Source organism: Oryx dammah, unplaced genomic scaffold (assembly GCF_014754425.2).
Source record: "Oryx dammah isolate SB20612 unplaced genomic scaffold, SCBI_Odam_1.1 HiC_scaffold_29, whole genome shotgun sequence".
Classification (NCBI taxonomy): Eukaryota; Metazoa; Chordata; class Mammalia; order Artiodactyla; family Bovidae; genus Oryx; species Oryx dammah.
This window is the reverse complement of record NW_024070213.1, coordinates 79,407,591-79,420,001: the sequence shown is the minus strand read 5'-3', so window position 1 is coordinate 79,420,001 and position 12,411 is coordinate 79,407,591. Positions and strand designations below refer to the sequence as shown.

The 12,411-nt window shown below is 44.2% G+C and overlaps 1 protein-coding gene and 1 pseudogene across 3 annotated transcripts in view; both read left to right on the top strand.

Moving 5' to 3' along the window:
* The first annotated feature begins 970 nt into the window (after window positions 1-970).
* On the top strand, window positions 971-1,625 carry LOC120857906 (annotated as a pseudogene).
* A 2,852-nt stretch (window positions 1,626-4,477) lies between these two features.
* PRICKLE1 (prickle planar cell polarity protein 1) overlaps window positions 4,478-12,411 on the top strand; it is a 113,368-nt gene continuing 105,434 nt past the window's right edge. Inside the window, exons 1-2 of one of the 3 annotated variants that reach the window (XM_040233774.1) lie at window positions 4,478-4,697; window positions 9,398-9,518. The gene's annotated coding sequence lies outside the window, so the exon portion shown is untranslated. Of the gene's footprint in view, window positions 4,698-5,260; window positions 5,613-8,118; window positions 9,519-12,411 lie in introns of those variants that run through there. The other 2 variants (XM_040233776.1, XM_040233775.1) reach the window with 2 other exon arrangements.

Below are 12,411 nucleotides of genomic sequence, written 5' to 3'. Positions count from 1 at the left end.
TACACAAATTGGATGCCTTAAGCAAGAGAAATGTATTGTCTCACAGCCCTAGAGGCTAGAAGGCTGAGATCAAGGTGTCAGTAAGATTGGTTCCTTCTAAGTGTTGCAGGAAGGGGCACCCCTTCCAGGGCCCGAAAGGGAGCTCTTGTCTAACACTCAGAAATGAATTGTCTGAGGAGACACACGTGCTGACAAAGCAAGAGGCTTTACTGGGAACGGGCCCCCTGGCGGAGAGTATGAAGGTCAGGGAACCCAGGAGAACGTTCTGCCATGCGGTCTCAGGTTTTATGGTGATGGGATTAGTTTCTGGGTTTTCTCCAGCCAATCACCCTACTCAGGGTCCTTCCTGGTGGCGCACGCATTGCTCAGCCAGGATGGATGCCAGCAGGATTCTGGGAGGTGGTTGGACACGTGGCGTCTCCATTTGACCTTTCCTGAACTCTTCGGGTTGGTGATGGCTTATTAGTTCTGTGCTCCTTAGTAGGACTCCCTGTTGTAAAATAACAGCGCAAATGGTTACTATGGTGCCTGCCCAGGGTGGGTGGCTTCAGTCAGTGTGCTTCTCCTAACATAAGGACCATGAGGAAGAATCTATGCCCACGTTTCCTGCTGAGATTCTGGTGGTTCCTTGGCTTATCTGAGACCCATCACCTTGACCTCTGCCTTCTTCACGTGGTATTCTTCCTATGTGCATGTGTGTTTGCTCTTTCTAGAAGAACACCAGTCATACTGGACTAGGGCTCACCCAACAACCTCATTTTAACCTGATTATCTCTGTAAAGATTCTATTTCCAAATAAATTGCATTCTGAGATACTGGAATTGAAGACTCCAACTCATGAATGTTTGAAGGACACACTTCAGTGCATAAAGATATCATTTACAAAAATATGCATTTGTTATCAAAGCTTTAAAAGAAAAATAGACATTCCCTAAGTGAATTGATTTATTTATAAAAGATTTGGAGATTCTTTTCATTGGGGTTGAGACCTGGGCACCTCCAAGATGCCGGCTTACCACTCTTCCCCCATAGATCCTGACACCAAACTCATTGGAAATGTGGCACTGTTGCCTATCAGAAGTCAGTTCAAAGGACCTGCCCCTAGAGAGACAAAAGATACAGATATTATGGATGAAGCTATCTATTACTTTAAGGCCAATGTCTTCTTCAAAAACTATGAAACTAAGAATGAAGCCTATAGGACCTTGATATATCTAACTCTCTACATTTCTGAGTGTCAAAAGAAACCCCAAAAGTGCAATTCTAAAAGCCAAGGTGAGAAAGAAATATATTCACTGGGAATCACTAATTTTCCCATTCCCAGAGAGCCTTTGGTTTTCCACTTAATGCCATTTATGCCAAACCTGCAAACAAACAGGAAGATGAAGTGATGAGGGCCTACTTACAACAGCTGAGGCAAGAGGCTGGACTGAGACTTTATGAGAAAATTTTTGACCCTCAGAATGATAAACCCCAAAAGTGGTGGACTTGCTTTGTGAAGAGACAGTTCATGAACAAGAGTCTTTCAGGACTTGTACAGTAAAGACAGCCTTGGATAGACACTGTCTCCACAGCTGTGGGCAGCATTTACAGCAAGATGTGCACAGTTCTTTGCCTTTATTTCATAAAGTTTTATACAGAGGCGAGAAAAGAGTGTGTCTTTACTTGAAGAGCTCTTTATCAAGAATTTGGGGTGAGTTGGGTGGGGAAGAATGAGTTGTTGACTGGTGATTTGAAATGTCTTCAGTATTAAGCTCGTGCTTAATAAATAATAATAAAGAAATTTCTAAAAAAAAAAAAAAAGATTTTGTACCATGTTGTTTTGTGTAGACAAAGAAAATAACACCATTAGGATAAAAGACCCAGAAGAAACTGAATAGTCCACAATAAAGAAAAGTTTTTCAGATTAAGTCCAAAATAGTTCTTTCCTAACTTACAGGACTTTGCTTGGAGGCTGGTATAGAGAAGGGTGGTGTGAGACAATGCCTTATACACCAGCACTATATAAACTTTCTACCTGCTGAGTCGTTTCTGCAAGCCTAGCATTCAATCCTCCCAGCAGCTCTCTGGGGATGGATATTATTATCCTCATTTACAAATGAAGAACCTAAACACCACTTTAATCCTAACTACATTATCCTAGGCTGCATTTGGGAAGCAGCTGGGTTGAGATTTGAACTCAAATTTCTCTAACCACAAATTATCACATGTACCATCCAAAGTAATTTTGGGAGTCCTGGTTGAAGATCAAGTGTTCACCTTTGCAATAGGTCCAAAAGATGCTGCTCAGTGCATTGTCTAAACAGACAGCAATCCCCTTAACTGGCAACTGTGAACACCCTACAGTGCCCAACATGTTTGCTACCAAACAATAGGTGCTCAACAAATGAAACTTTTGTGAGGTCACCACAGAGCTGTAAGTCCTCTGATATCAGATTGATTTATCGATGTATTTCTCATCATAAGAAAGTAGCATTGTCTCCAATTAATAGGGAGATCCAACTGCACCTTCCATAAATATACTTCTCTTGAGCTGCTCCATACCCAATTCTGCTGGCCACAAGCGCCTACTGGTCCATCAGAGAGGATTTTCTCAGGAAGATGCAGCTGCAGGTCAGTGATGCTTTCCTCCACCCCATCCTCCACTGATTCTGTTCCACGGTGTCATTCAATTTGTTGGAAAACTACTTTGACTTGAAGGTGTCCATTGAAACAATAGACAGGCACCCACAGATGGAGAGTGGACTCTTTGCCCTTATAAGTACTGATTTGCACAACCTCTATGGGTGGAATAAATCATTTTGTCAGCCTTCTGGGCAGTTCTGGAGTTTAGGCAGAAGCTAAAATGCTACAGCTTAATAGAAGCATTTGTAACCCTGTTAAGATAAACACACACAATTCCAAAAAAAATGCTGAGAAGCAAGACAGCCTAGGTTGTTTTTCCCCAGATTCCCATCAGGTACAAACACCGGGAACAAGTGGAGTTACTTCAAAAGCAACAGTCTTGTTTCCTGAAAGATCTGTGCTCAGAGGTTTAGAAACTCAGGGGTGAATCTAGAGGTGAGAAAGTTTTCACAGTGCAGGGAGATCTAAATCAGATTTGGATTTGCAGAGCACAGGGCTGTGGCCAAACTTTCCTTAAATTTGTACTATTTCCCCTTCATTTTGTCTTAAATGTTATTGATTTTATATCCTTTTTTCATCAACTCAGAATTTGTTCAGTATTCCCTTATTTTACTCCCAGTTAAAATAGAAGAGATTTGGTGCTCCGAAAATTTCTGAAATTGGCTGTTTTGATTTTTCTTAAAGAAAATTAAAAATCCATCGATTAACACACGCATGCACACATCCTCATCTTTCAGGAAGATGTCTCAGAGGGTTGTAGAAGGGATTGAGAGGTCAAGGAATCCCTAGATTTGCAGAGACACCTGTCAAGTTAGGCTCAACACCTGCTGTCTGATCCACCCTCTGCAACCCCGGGGGAAACAGTACCCCCGTGGAATGAAACTCCACTGATCTGGAACTGGAACGAGTGAGGGGGGTTAAGGTTCTAAGACAACACAGATGTCAGGGCAGAACTTTCAAACAGGCTGAGCTCCACTTTATCTGAGAAAATGCGCCTGAGAGCCCAGCCCTGGAGACTGGGCAGAAAACATGGAGTAGCTTGGCCAATGGAAAATGATCGTCGTGATGAAAGTAATATTTTGAATACGACTCTAAGTGCAACACGCTAACTTGGCTCAGGCCGGGACATTGCGACGAGCTGAGGTTTTCACATGCACTCCTCAGACTTTTGAGTTTTTATTGAGATGACCGGGGTGGGAGGGGAGGGGAGGCTGAATCAGAGGCTTCTTGCTCGGAGGTGGAGACAGCCCAGCCTGTGGGATTACACGAGATAGGATCGCGTACAATCGAGTCCCCAGCGAGGCGAGGCGCGCCGGAAGGAATCGAAGAGTTTAATTAACTATTCCGCCCCGACCACGCCAAAGGAAAAGAAACCCAAATAGGCAACCCCGAAACCGTTTGATCAGAGGAAATTGGGTTTGTCTTTTTTGCTCCTTCACCCTTCCTGTCTTTCCATCCATCAGAATCCTTGGTTTAAAAAAAAAAAAAAAAAAAAGCGTATAATTGGGGGCGGGGCAGAGAAGACCCGACTGCACTTGAGAACCCCGGCTGCGCCCAGGCGAACTTCATCCCGCAGACTGCCCGTACTCAGCTCAGCCCTCCCGAGGCGCCGAGCCGGTCCAACCAGCCCGGCCTCCCCGCGCCCTCGGCCGCCGGACTCCGGCGCCGACCCGCCAGCCTTTCGCAGCGGAGCCGGGGGCGCGTGGGCGCGCGCGGCCCGGATCCCGCGGCGGTTTCCGCGTTCCGCGTTTTCGCTCGCGCCGGGCGGGCGGCCGAGGGCGGGGTGCGCGGCGTCGCGGAGAGGGCTGGGGAGCCGGGCGCACTCCGCCTGCAGCCCCGCGAGCGCCGCCTCCCGCGGCCGCCGCGCCAGACAGCGCGCTCCGGAGCGTGCCCGCCTCGCGCCGCCAGCGCTGACCTCCGCGAGGGGCGCCGCGGCCGCAACGGCCACGTCCCGGGTTCCGGATGGTTCCTGCGCTGCCCGCCTTCGCCCGTCGCTGACACCGCGGAGCGCGGGTCCGCAGACCCGACGCAGAGCCGACGACCGTCCAGCCGAGTCCCGCTCCCTCTCTGAGGTGAGTGGGCTCTGCAGAGGGGCTGCGGGTGCGGCGGTGGGCGGCTAGCGCCGCGGGGTAAGGGCCGAAAAGGTCCGCGTCACTCGGGGCATCTGACCCTCGGAGTGGTTCGGTGTCGCAGAAGATGCGGGAGATGGGCATAACCGGTTTGTTGGGCTGTGTAGACAGTGAAAGCAGATCCTGGGGCTGCGGCACCAGAGGGCTTCAGATAGGCTACCCGCACCGCTCCTGTTGGCTGCAGCACAACCAACTCTTCCTTTGATTCTTTCCTGCGTGGAAACCCGTTCAGGGGCCCCAGAGTTGGGGCGCTGCGGGGCGCAGGGAGGCCAGGGCGCCTTGGTCAGGGTCCGCCGCTTAGGATCGCCTGTCACCTACCGGCGTCCAGAGGCAGGGTGCCGACTCTCCCCTAACGCTCCGGGGAAAGGGTCGATTGCTTTTTTCCTGGGGTGCATCAGCCCCCTACCTCCCGCCCCAGTAGAGCTGTTTTCTGCGTGTAACACGAATATGGGAAAGAATGGGAGCGTCGACTTCCTTTTAGGCAGAAAAAGTTAAAGAAACTGGGCATGTTAATAATTAGCAGGACCCGGACTCGGGATGCAGCAGAAAGCTGTTAAATTTTCATTGCCCTCTAAGAAAAACAAACGGCATCGCCAGTGACTATTGGCAGTGCCGTGTTATTTTGGGGACTTTGGGGAAATTGTCCACAGATTGTCTTCAGGAGGCTGAAGAGGGAGGTGGGGGTGGGGGAGGGACGGCTGGCACCGCTCTGCGTTCCAGCTTGCCTAAGGAGGGTTCGGAATCACAAGCCAAACACGTTTGGTTGCTGATTTCTTGAAGAGTATGGGAGGCAGAGCCACTGCGGCCCTGAGCAAGGTGAAGAACACAACATGGGAACTGCCTAAAGGAAGAGAACATGTAAGGGTCTTGCCTCTCCCAAGGAATTCAGCTGCATTTGCGCTATAAAAAGCATGCATATATATGTGGCTTTTAGGATGGATTTTATGGAGAAGAGGTTGTATGTGATGAAATTGTGTGTACCTGCGGTAGTTTGTCTACCTCCCAATTTTAACCAGTACTTCAGAAGGGTGTTTGCTGCTGATGTTACATAACCAATGTGGTTCACTGTCAGATATTTTTTAGTGTGTTTTTGGAGTAAAAGGAACTTCCATCTGTTACTTCAGACAAACCCAAGGTGTAGACGGGTGAGGGTTGCTGAATATTTGCCCTGGTCTGGCTCCAGATGTGTGAGCTCAGCTGTTGCCTGTCACTTAGGTGACAACTGGCTTTTTCCCACTAAGCCTTTGCTGTCTCCATTATCCTCAGTGAAGTGTTCAGTCGCCTTCTATTATCAGAGTGGACTCTAGCCGCTTGGGAGGCGGTAGCCTTGTTTGACCATTCCCAACAATATGTCTGTTTTCAGACTTTAGGAAGGGGGAAAAAATCCCATGACAGCAAGATAGATACATTCTGAATTGAGCACCAACTTAATCCAAAGATCCTGCTTTAATCAAGACAGCTCTGGAAGGATGACGCAATATTTGTCAAGCCTTTTTCTCTGGAACAATATTTACTCCCACCAGGGGATTTTAAACTTAAACAGCAGCCATTTATCTTGCTGTCTGGTGGGGCCCCGTTCAGTTTGCCTCCATGCGGTCCCAGCCTAGGTGGCTGGGCCGAGCCTGGGACAGGAATCTGTCATTGTAGCCCAGCTGGAACCTGAAGAAAGCAAAATACAGCACCTGCTGGTACCAGGGAGTTCCTAAATGCCGTCAACTGGCAAGTCAGGAAATACAGAGGAGATGTTTTAAAGCCCTTCCAGAAATGTTTATACAAAGGATTTAAAGGTTAACAATGCATGTGCTCTACATATTAAAACTAAAAGGTGCTAGAAATAAATGGACATTACCCACAGTTGGAAGTTGGCACACTGCTGATGAACTTGAAAATCTCTGTTCTAATAAACCATGGCTAACGACAGTGACTTCTCATGACTAAGCCTAAGAAGGAAGGAAAGGGAGGGACTTCTGAAGGACTAAAGGACTGGATGGAACATAGGGGGAGCCATATTGATATAAGCAAATGGGTTTTGTAAGTTAATTTTTGCATTCTTAATTTGCTACTAATTTGTGATTTATCGCTGAATGACCCTGTTGGTTCACAGGTTTTTAAGGAAAAGTGATGTATTTTACTCATGTGACAGATTCAATCAGTTCTGCCAGTAATACCACTGAACCTTTAAAAGTTTATCATGTTTTTAAAATCAGGGTCTATGGAACCACCATTTGTCTTTCTAATTAAGGAGCTTGTAATGAGTCAGCTTGGGTCACCCAAGTAAAAGTTAATATCAGCTGAATGAAGAACAAGACCCTTATAAGAGTTAATAGCTAAACTATAAAGTTTAGAGTCAGATATAGGTAAAAGTCTGGTTCTTACTAATAACCTCTCCTATGATAACTCTGAAAAGACACAAAAGAAAAGAGGTAACAACTTAAAATTTCTTAAGTCAGAATTTTAAAAAGCTGAAATCTAAGTTTTAAAAAGTGACATTGTGAGATGATTTCTATAAAAGCTTTTGTATATTACTTGAAAATCAAACAAAAGGGAGTATTATGACTGACTCTTCATAATACTCATGAAACGGAACAGGAGTTTTTAAAATGATTCTCCAGTAATTAAGTGTACCTGTTGTAATGGTATATACGTAGTAGTTGAGAATGCCCATATTACAGGAAACAATTTTCAGAAAAGATTATTCTGGTTACTGCAGTTAATTTTCTGGTTAAAGTAGTTTATAAAGAGTAAATTTTTCCTTTTAAAGAAGGAAAGTAATTTTAAAAGTCAAAGTGATCCTCATCTGTGTATAAAAATGTTAAAGATGCCAATGGGCTAGGGTAGACGCCTTCTTTTTCTAAAAAGAAAAATAGCTCTTTTTTTCCCTCCAGGTTACATAAAATAGTACTAATTGTTTAACTCATTCAAGTGAGAATATTCAGTTTGCTTAAATGCAGGCCTAATTACTTCACAATAAGGAGAGTTAGGAAAGAGAATGAGTTGTGTTTCTAGGTTGGTTGGTTGGTTGATATTTTGAAGGTTAACTCCTGCTTTGCTGTCTGGTCTCAGAACAAAGCAGTAGTGTGCTGTGTCCTGGTATCTTTAGAAGGTCTTTGTGAGCACATGAGCTGGGAGAGGAAAGGACAATAGTCCGGGTGCCAAGTCCTGCTTCGATGTTGTTCCTCGAAACCTCAGGTGGCACACGGAGCCAGAGCCAAGTGCCAGGACCCAGCCGGCCCCACTTCTGGATTCTTCTGTCTCTGGACACAAGCAAACATAGCCCCCAGCCCTGCCAGGAACCAGTACCCAACGCTCTTGTCTACTGCCGTGCAGAACTGAAGTCGCAGAGGTTAACCGTGTGTGTTGGTGGAGGAACACTTAATGAACAGTGGAAAAGGCCTGGCCCGAAATTGCACTGGGATCCGCCTCACTCCCCACTTCGCTCACTCCCCTCTCTCCTGAAGGCAAGATGGTGGGAAGAGACAGGCTTTACAAGTTGGAGCACGCTGATGTCATGACACTCCTGGCTCGGAGACACGACAGAATAATCGGACCCTTTCCCATGTGCCAGAATGACATGATTTTTCCAAGAACGATTCCTGAGCCAGTGGTCCACTGGCTCTGACTATTTCCAGTCCCCTGGGGGATCAAACCTCTTAAAGAGAATGTAAAATCCTTCCTGTGTCTCTGTTTTGTATGCTTGTTTAGACTAAACTCTAAAATGCATTTTGGTTAGTTTTGAAGAGACCTCTGTAGAACAAGAGTGATTGCCCAGCCTGAACTGATTAGACCTTTCCAGATTCATTTCCCTATGAAGAGAGATTTTAAATGTGAAATAAAAATAAAAATGTCAGCGGAGCAGAAGCCAGTGTAAACATTCTAAAACTTAGAGCTGAAAACTAACAAAGCAGCTGTCAGTTACCTGGACTTAACGTTTTTCCTCCTGTTGGTAACTTGGTCCTAAGCGACCCTAAAAGACAACTGACCGATTTGACTGCAGTTGTATTTTTCTCACTGGTAAGTTTGGAGTCAGCTCTTGGGAGAGAAGCCTTTTATTTCTAGTGGATTACGCTTCAGGGGAAAAAAAAAATGAAGGCTGTGTTATTTCAGTTGTTCAAGTACTGAAGTCATGTACTCCTTTCTAAGAGTTTTGTCCTGACCACTGATTTATAGCACCTACCAGTTTTGCTTTGTGTACTTCCCTGTGTTTCCTTCTTGTCTCGTTGGGGATCTGGAAAGAAAGAGACATCGATAATACAGTGAAAATATTGTAGTCAGATGCTGCCAGTAAGGAGACCCCTGGGTGCAGCATGCTCTCCCTGAGCTGCCCTGCTTTTATCTGCAACGCAGATCCCACGGCTTGCAATTATGGTCTTTGACTTTGGTAACAATTCTGTTTGAAATGTTTCCAATTACACACAATATTGGCGGCATGTAGCAGCTGCATGCCAAAAAGCATTTCCAAGTATGTTCCAAGAATCAGCCTGTGATTGCTTTTAATTTAAATAAAGGCTATTTGGTTTCCTGTGAAGTTTTTTTATAACCACCTTCTCCCCACCAACCCCATTTTTGTCACCTTTAAAAAAAAGAAAGTCTGATATAAAGTAGCCGCCACTTAATGTGATACAATATTGGCCCTGGTTTTCTAGGATGGCTCTTGGTTTTGCAAGCATGAGGACTGTTCAATAAAGAAAAACTTAAAGAAACATTGTACAGCTGTTTGGATTTCCCCAAAGAAGAAAAGAAGGAAGGATTATCTGACCTTGTATTGTAAGTAGCCAATGTTTCAAATTTTTCTGCCTCCTTCTTTACAGATCTGTCATTGTGGTTATCTATTTAGGTCACTGAAGAGTCTTTGGTCCAGTGTCTTTCCTTCAGATTCTTCTAGTTTTCTTTTTGTGAACCCGTGAACATGTGTTAAAGACACATTAGAAGGGTAGAGAAAGGTCAATAAGAACATTCTTAAAACAGTGGGCTGGTGGGGGAAGGGGGCACAGGAGGAGAACCAGGGAAATAATTTCACCATTCTACAGCAACCAAACCTGCCACATTGCCCCCTCTATGGGCTTGAAATCTCTGAATACTGAAACCTTTTAAAACAGCAGTGGCTTAAATCTTTTAATAGCTACCAGATATACTTGCCTTATTAAATCTGAAAATAAGAAAATATACACTCTCAGGACTTGGAGTGAAGGGATTAGTTACAGGACTGGGAGGTTCTGTTTCTAGGATGGTTTGTTGGCCCATTTGAAATGTAACACCTAGAGCCAGAGGGTATCCAATAGCTGAGGTGCTAAGATGGTCCCAATTAGGGTGTTTTCACATAGGCCCTTTCAATCCTGGCAAAAGCATCCTATAGAATATAGTGATTCTTTGGGCTGAACAGTAGTTGACTTGCATAAGTGCCAACATCTCTTCTGGCATTTTTGGAAATCTTCCATCATGTAATAAATAGTGCTGTATAATCCAAATTTGTAAATGCCATGTTTCATGTAGCCCTTTTAGAGACAGCTGAAATTAACCCAGGCTGCTAGGGATTGTTAGATCCTGGAGGTTAGGTTACTGCCTGCATCCAGAGTGCTACCACGAATGAATGATGATGGAGACCTTTGATCAAAGCTGGAAGAAGGTGCAAGGTTAGCCTTAGTGTAAGGAGCGCCCACCAACCAACCCTTAGACTTGTCCTTTCTCCTTGAAAACTCTTTCAATTAAGCAAACCATCTTAGAGGAAATTTATTCAACTCAAGGTAAAATGAGGTTTATGTTGCTTTACCAGCTGAGCACCCCAGCCTGCCAAATACTCAGCCCACCCTGGCCCATGTGGTTTTGTAGGGACAAAACCTAATATAGTTACTATGGTTGAACTGGAAAGTCTGTTAAAACCTATTTATATATTGGCCAGTTCCTCTGCCCTCATTGCACTGCTGTATTCTGGATACAAACACATATACAAGCAACCCTCTTTCAATCTAATAATAGTAAACTGATTTAGATCATGGTATAGTTTCACCAAAGGCATTTGTACTTCTCTTTTTCTGTCTTTTATCTCAATGATAAGTAAATAATATGATATTCTTCTGAGGAAACTCATAACTTGTTAACTGTAATTGATGTTTTCAACTCTGTTATTTACATGCTTGAATAATCTAAATTCCATCATTAGGAACTGGAAAAGACTTAGATGGTGTGGCATTTTGTTTTGCTTCAAAATATCTACCAAACAGTTTAAGGAACTGTTAGATTTTATGTCAGAAGACTCCTTAGTGCTCTAGTGTTGGAATACTTGTTATAATGTGTGTCAAAAGGAGACTGCATTTTAAATTCTTCTGTGACTATGTAATTAATAAGTATGTTCAGTGCTTGAAGTATGCACATGTTACATAATTTTTAGAAAGAGATAAAGTTAGGTCTGAAGTGCATTAGGATATCACAGATGTTTCTTGTAAGAAAATGCATATACTTCATCGGAATTTTGAACTCTTTTCTGGTGCTGAGCTTTGTTCATCACAAGGGTCATATGAATAATTTCATTGAGTTGCTTCAGTTCTTATTTACACAAGCCTTGAGAAGAGAGCTGAAGGGATAAATAACTTGCCCCCTCACCCAGTTCTGAAATGCCTTAGTCTTTTATGTTTTTGTGAGTATGAAGGGAGGAAATAAAATATACAGAGAAGATGTTTGTGTTTAACTAACTTAATCATATAAGTTCCCTTTGTGGGTCTTCTATAAGCTTAAACAGCTTGTCAGGCTAATAGCCAAAAACATGTCCTCAAGTACTGCCAAACGTGTTAAAAGCAGACCAAGCTTTCTTTATATTGAGGTACTGGAAACATATATTTTTTTAACCTTCTAAATTTTAGAAATAAACCAGAAAAGAAATTACTCTCTTCTTCTCCTTACCCACAAAAACCAAAAGTATTATTCATTGCAGTGCTGAAATGGAAACTGATGGGAATAATGATATTTGTGTGGGAGTGTTTTAAACTGGCTTGACTTGGCTGTTTAAACAGGGAGCAACCAGGTTACCATGGTACTTGATGGGGCTTTATTTTTTATATATTTATGTTGCCTGTACACACTGGCTTTTATATTTTGGTTCAGGAGCTTTTGGAGAAGGAAATGGCAACCCACTCCAGTACTCTTGCCTGGAGAATCCCATGGACGGAGGAGCCTGGTAGGCTACAGTCCACGGGGTCGCAAAGAGTTGGATACGACTGAGCAACTTCACTTCACTTCAGGAGCTTTTGGTCAAGTACTTGTTCAGTTCAGTCGCTCAGTTGTGGCCAACTCTTTGCGACCCCATGGACTACAGCACGCCAGGCTTCCCTGTCCATCACCAACCCCCAGAGATTGCTCAAACTCATGTCAATCAAGTCAGTGATGCCATCCAGCCATCTCATCATCTGTCGTCCCCTTCTCCTCCTGCCCTCAATCTTTCCCAGCATCAGGGTCTTTTCCAGAGAGTCAGTTCTTCACATCAGGTGGCCAAAGTATTGGAGTTTCAGCTTCAGCATCAGTCCTTCCAATGAATATTCAGGACTGATTTCCTTTAGGATGGGCTGGTTGGATCTCAAGAGTCTTCTCCAACACCTCAGTTCAAATGTACAGTACTTGGACATTTATCCTGATTTCTTCTTGAGTGGAGATTCAAGAACAGACAGTG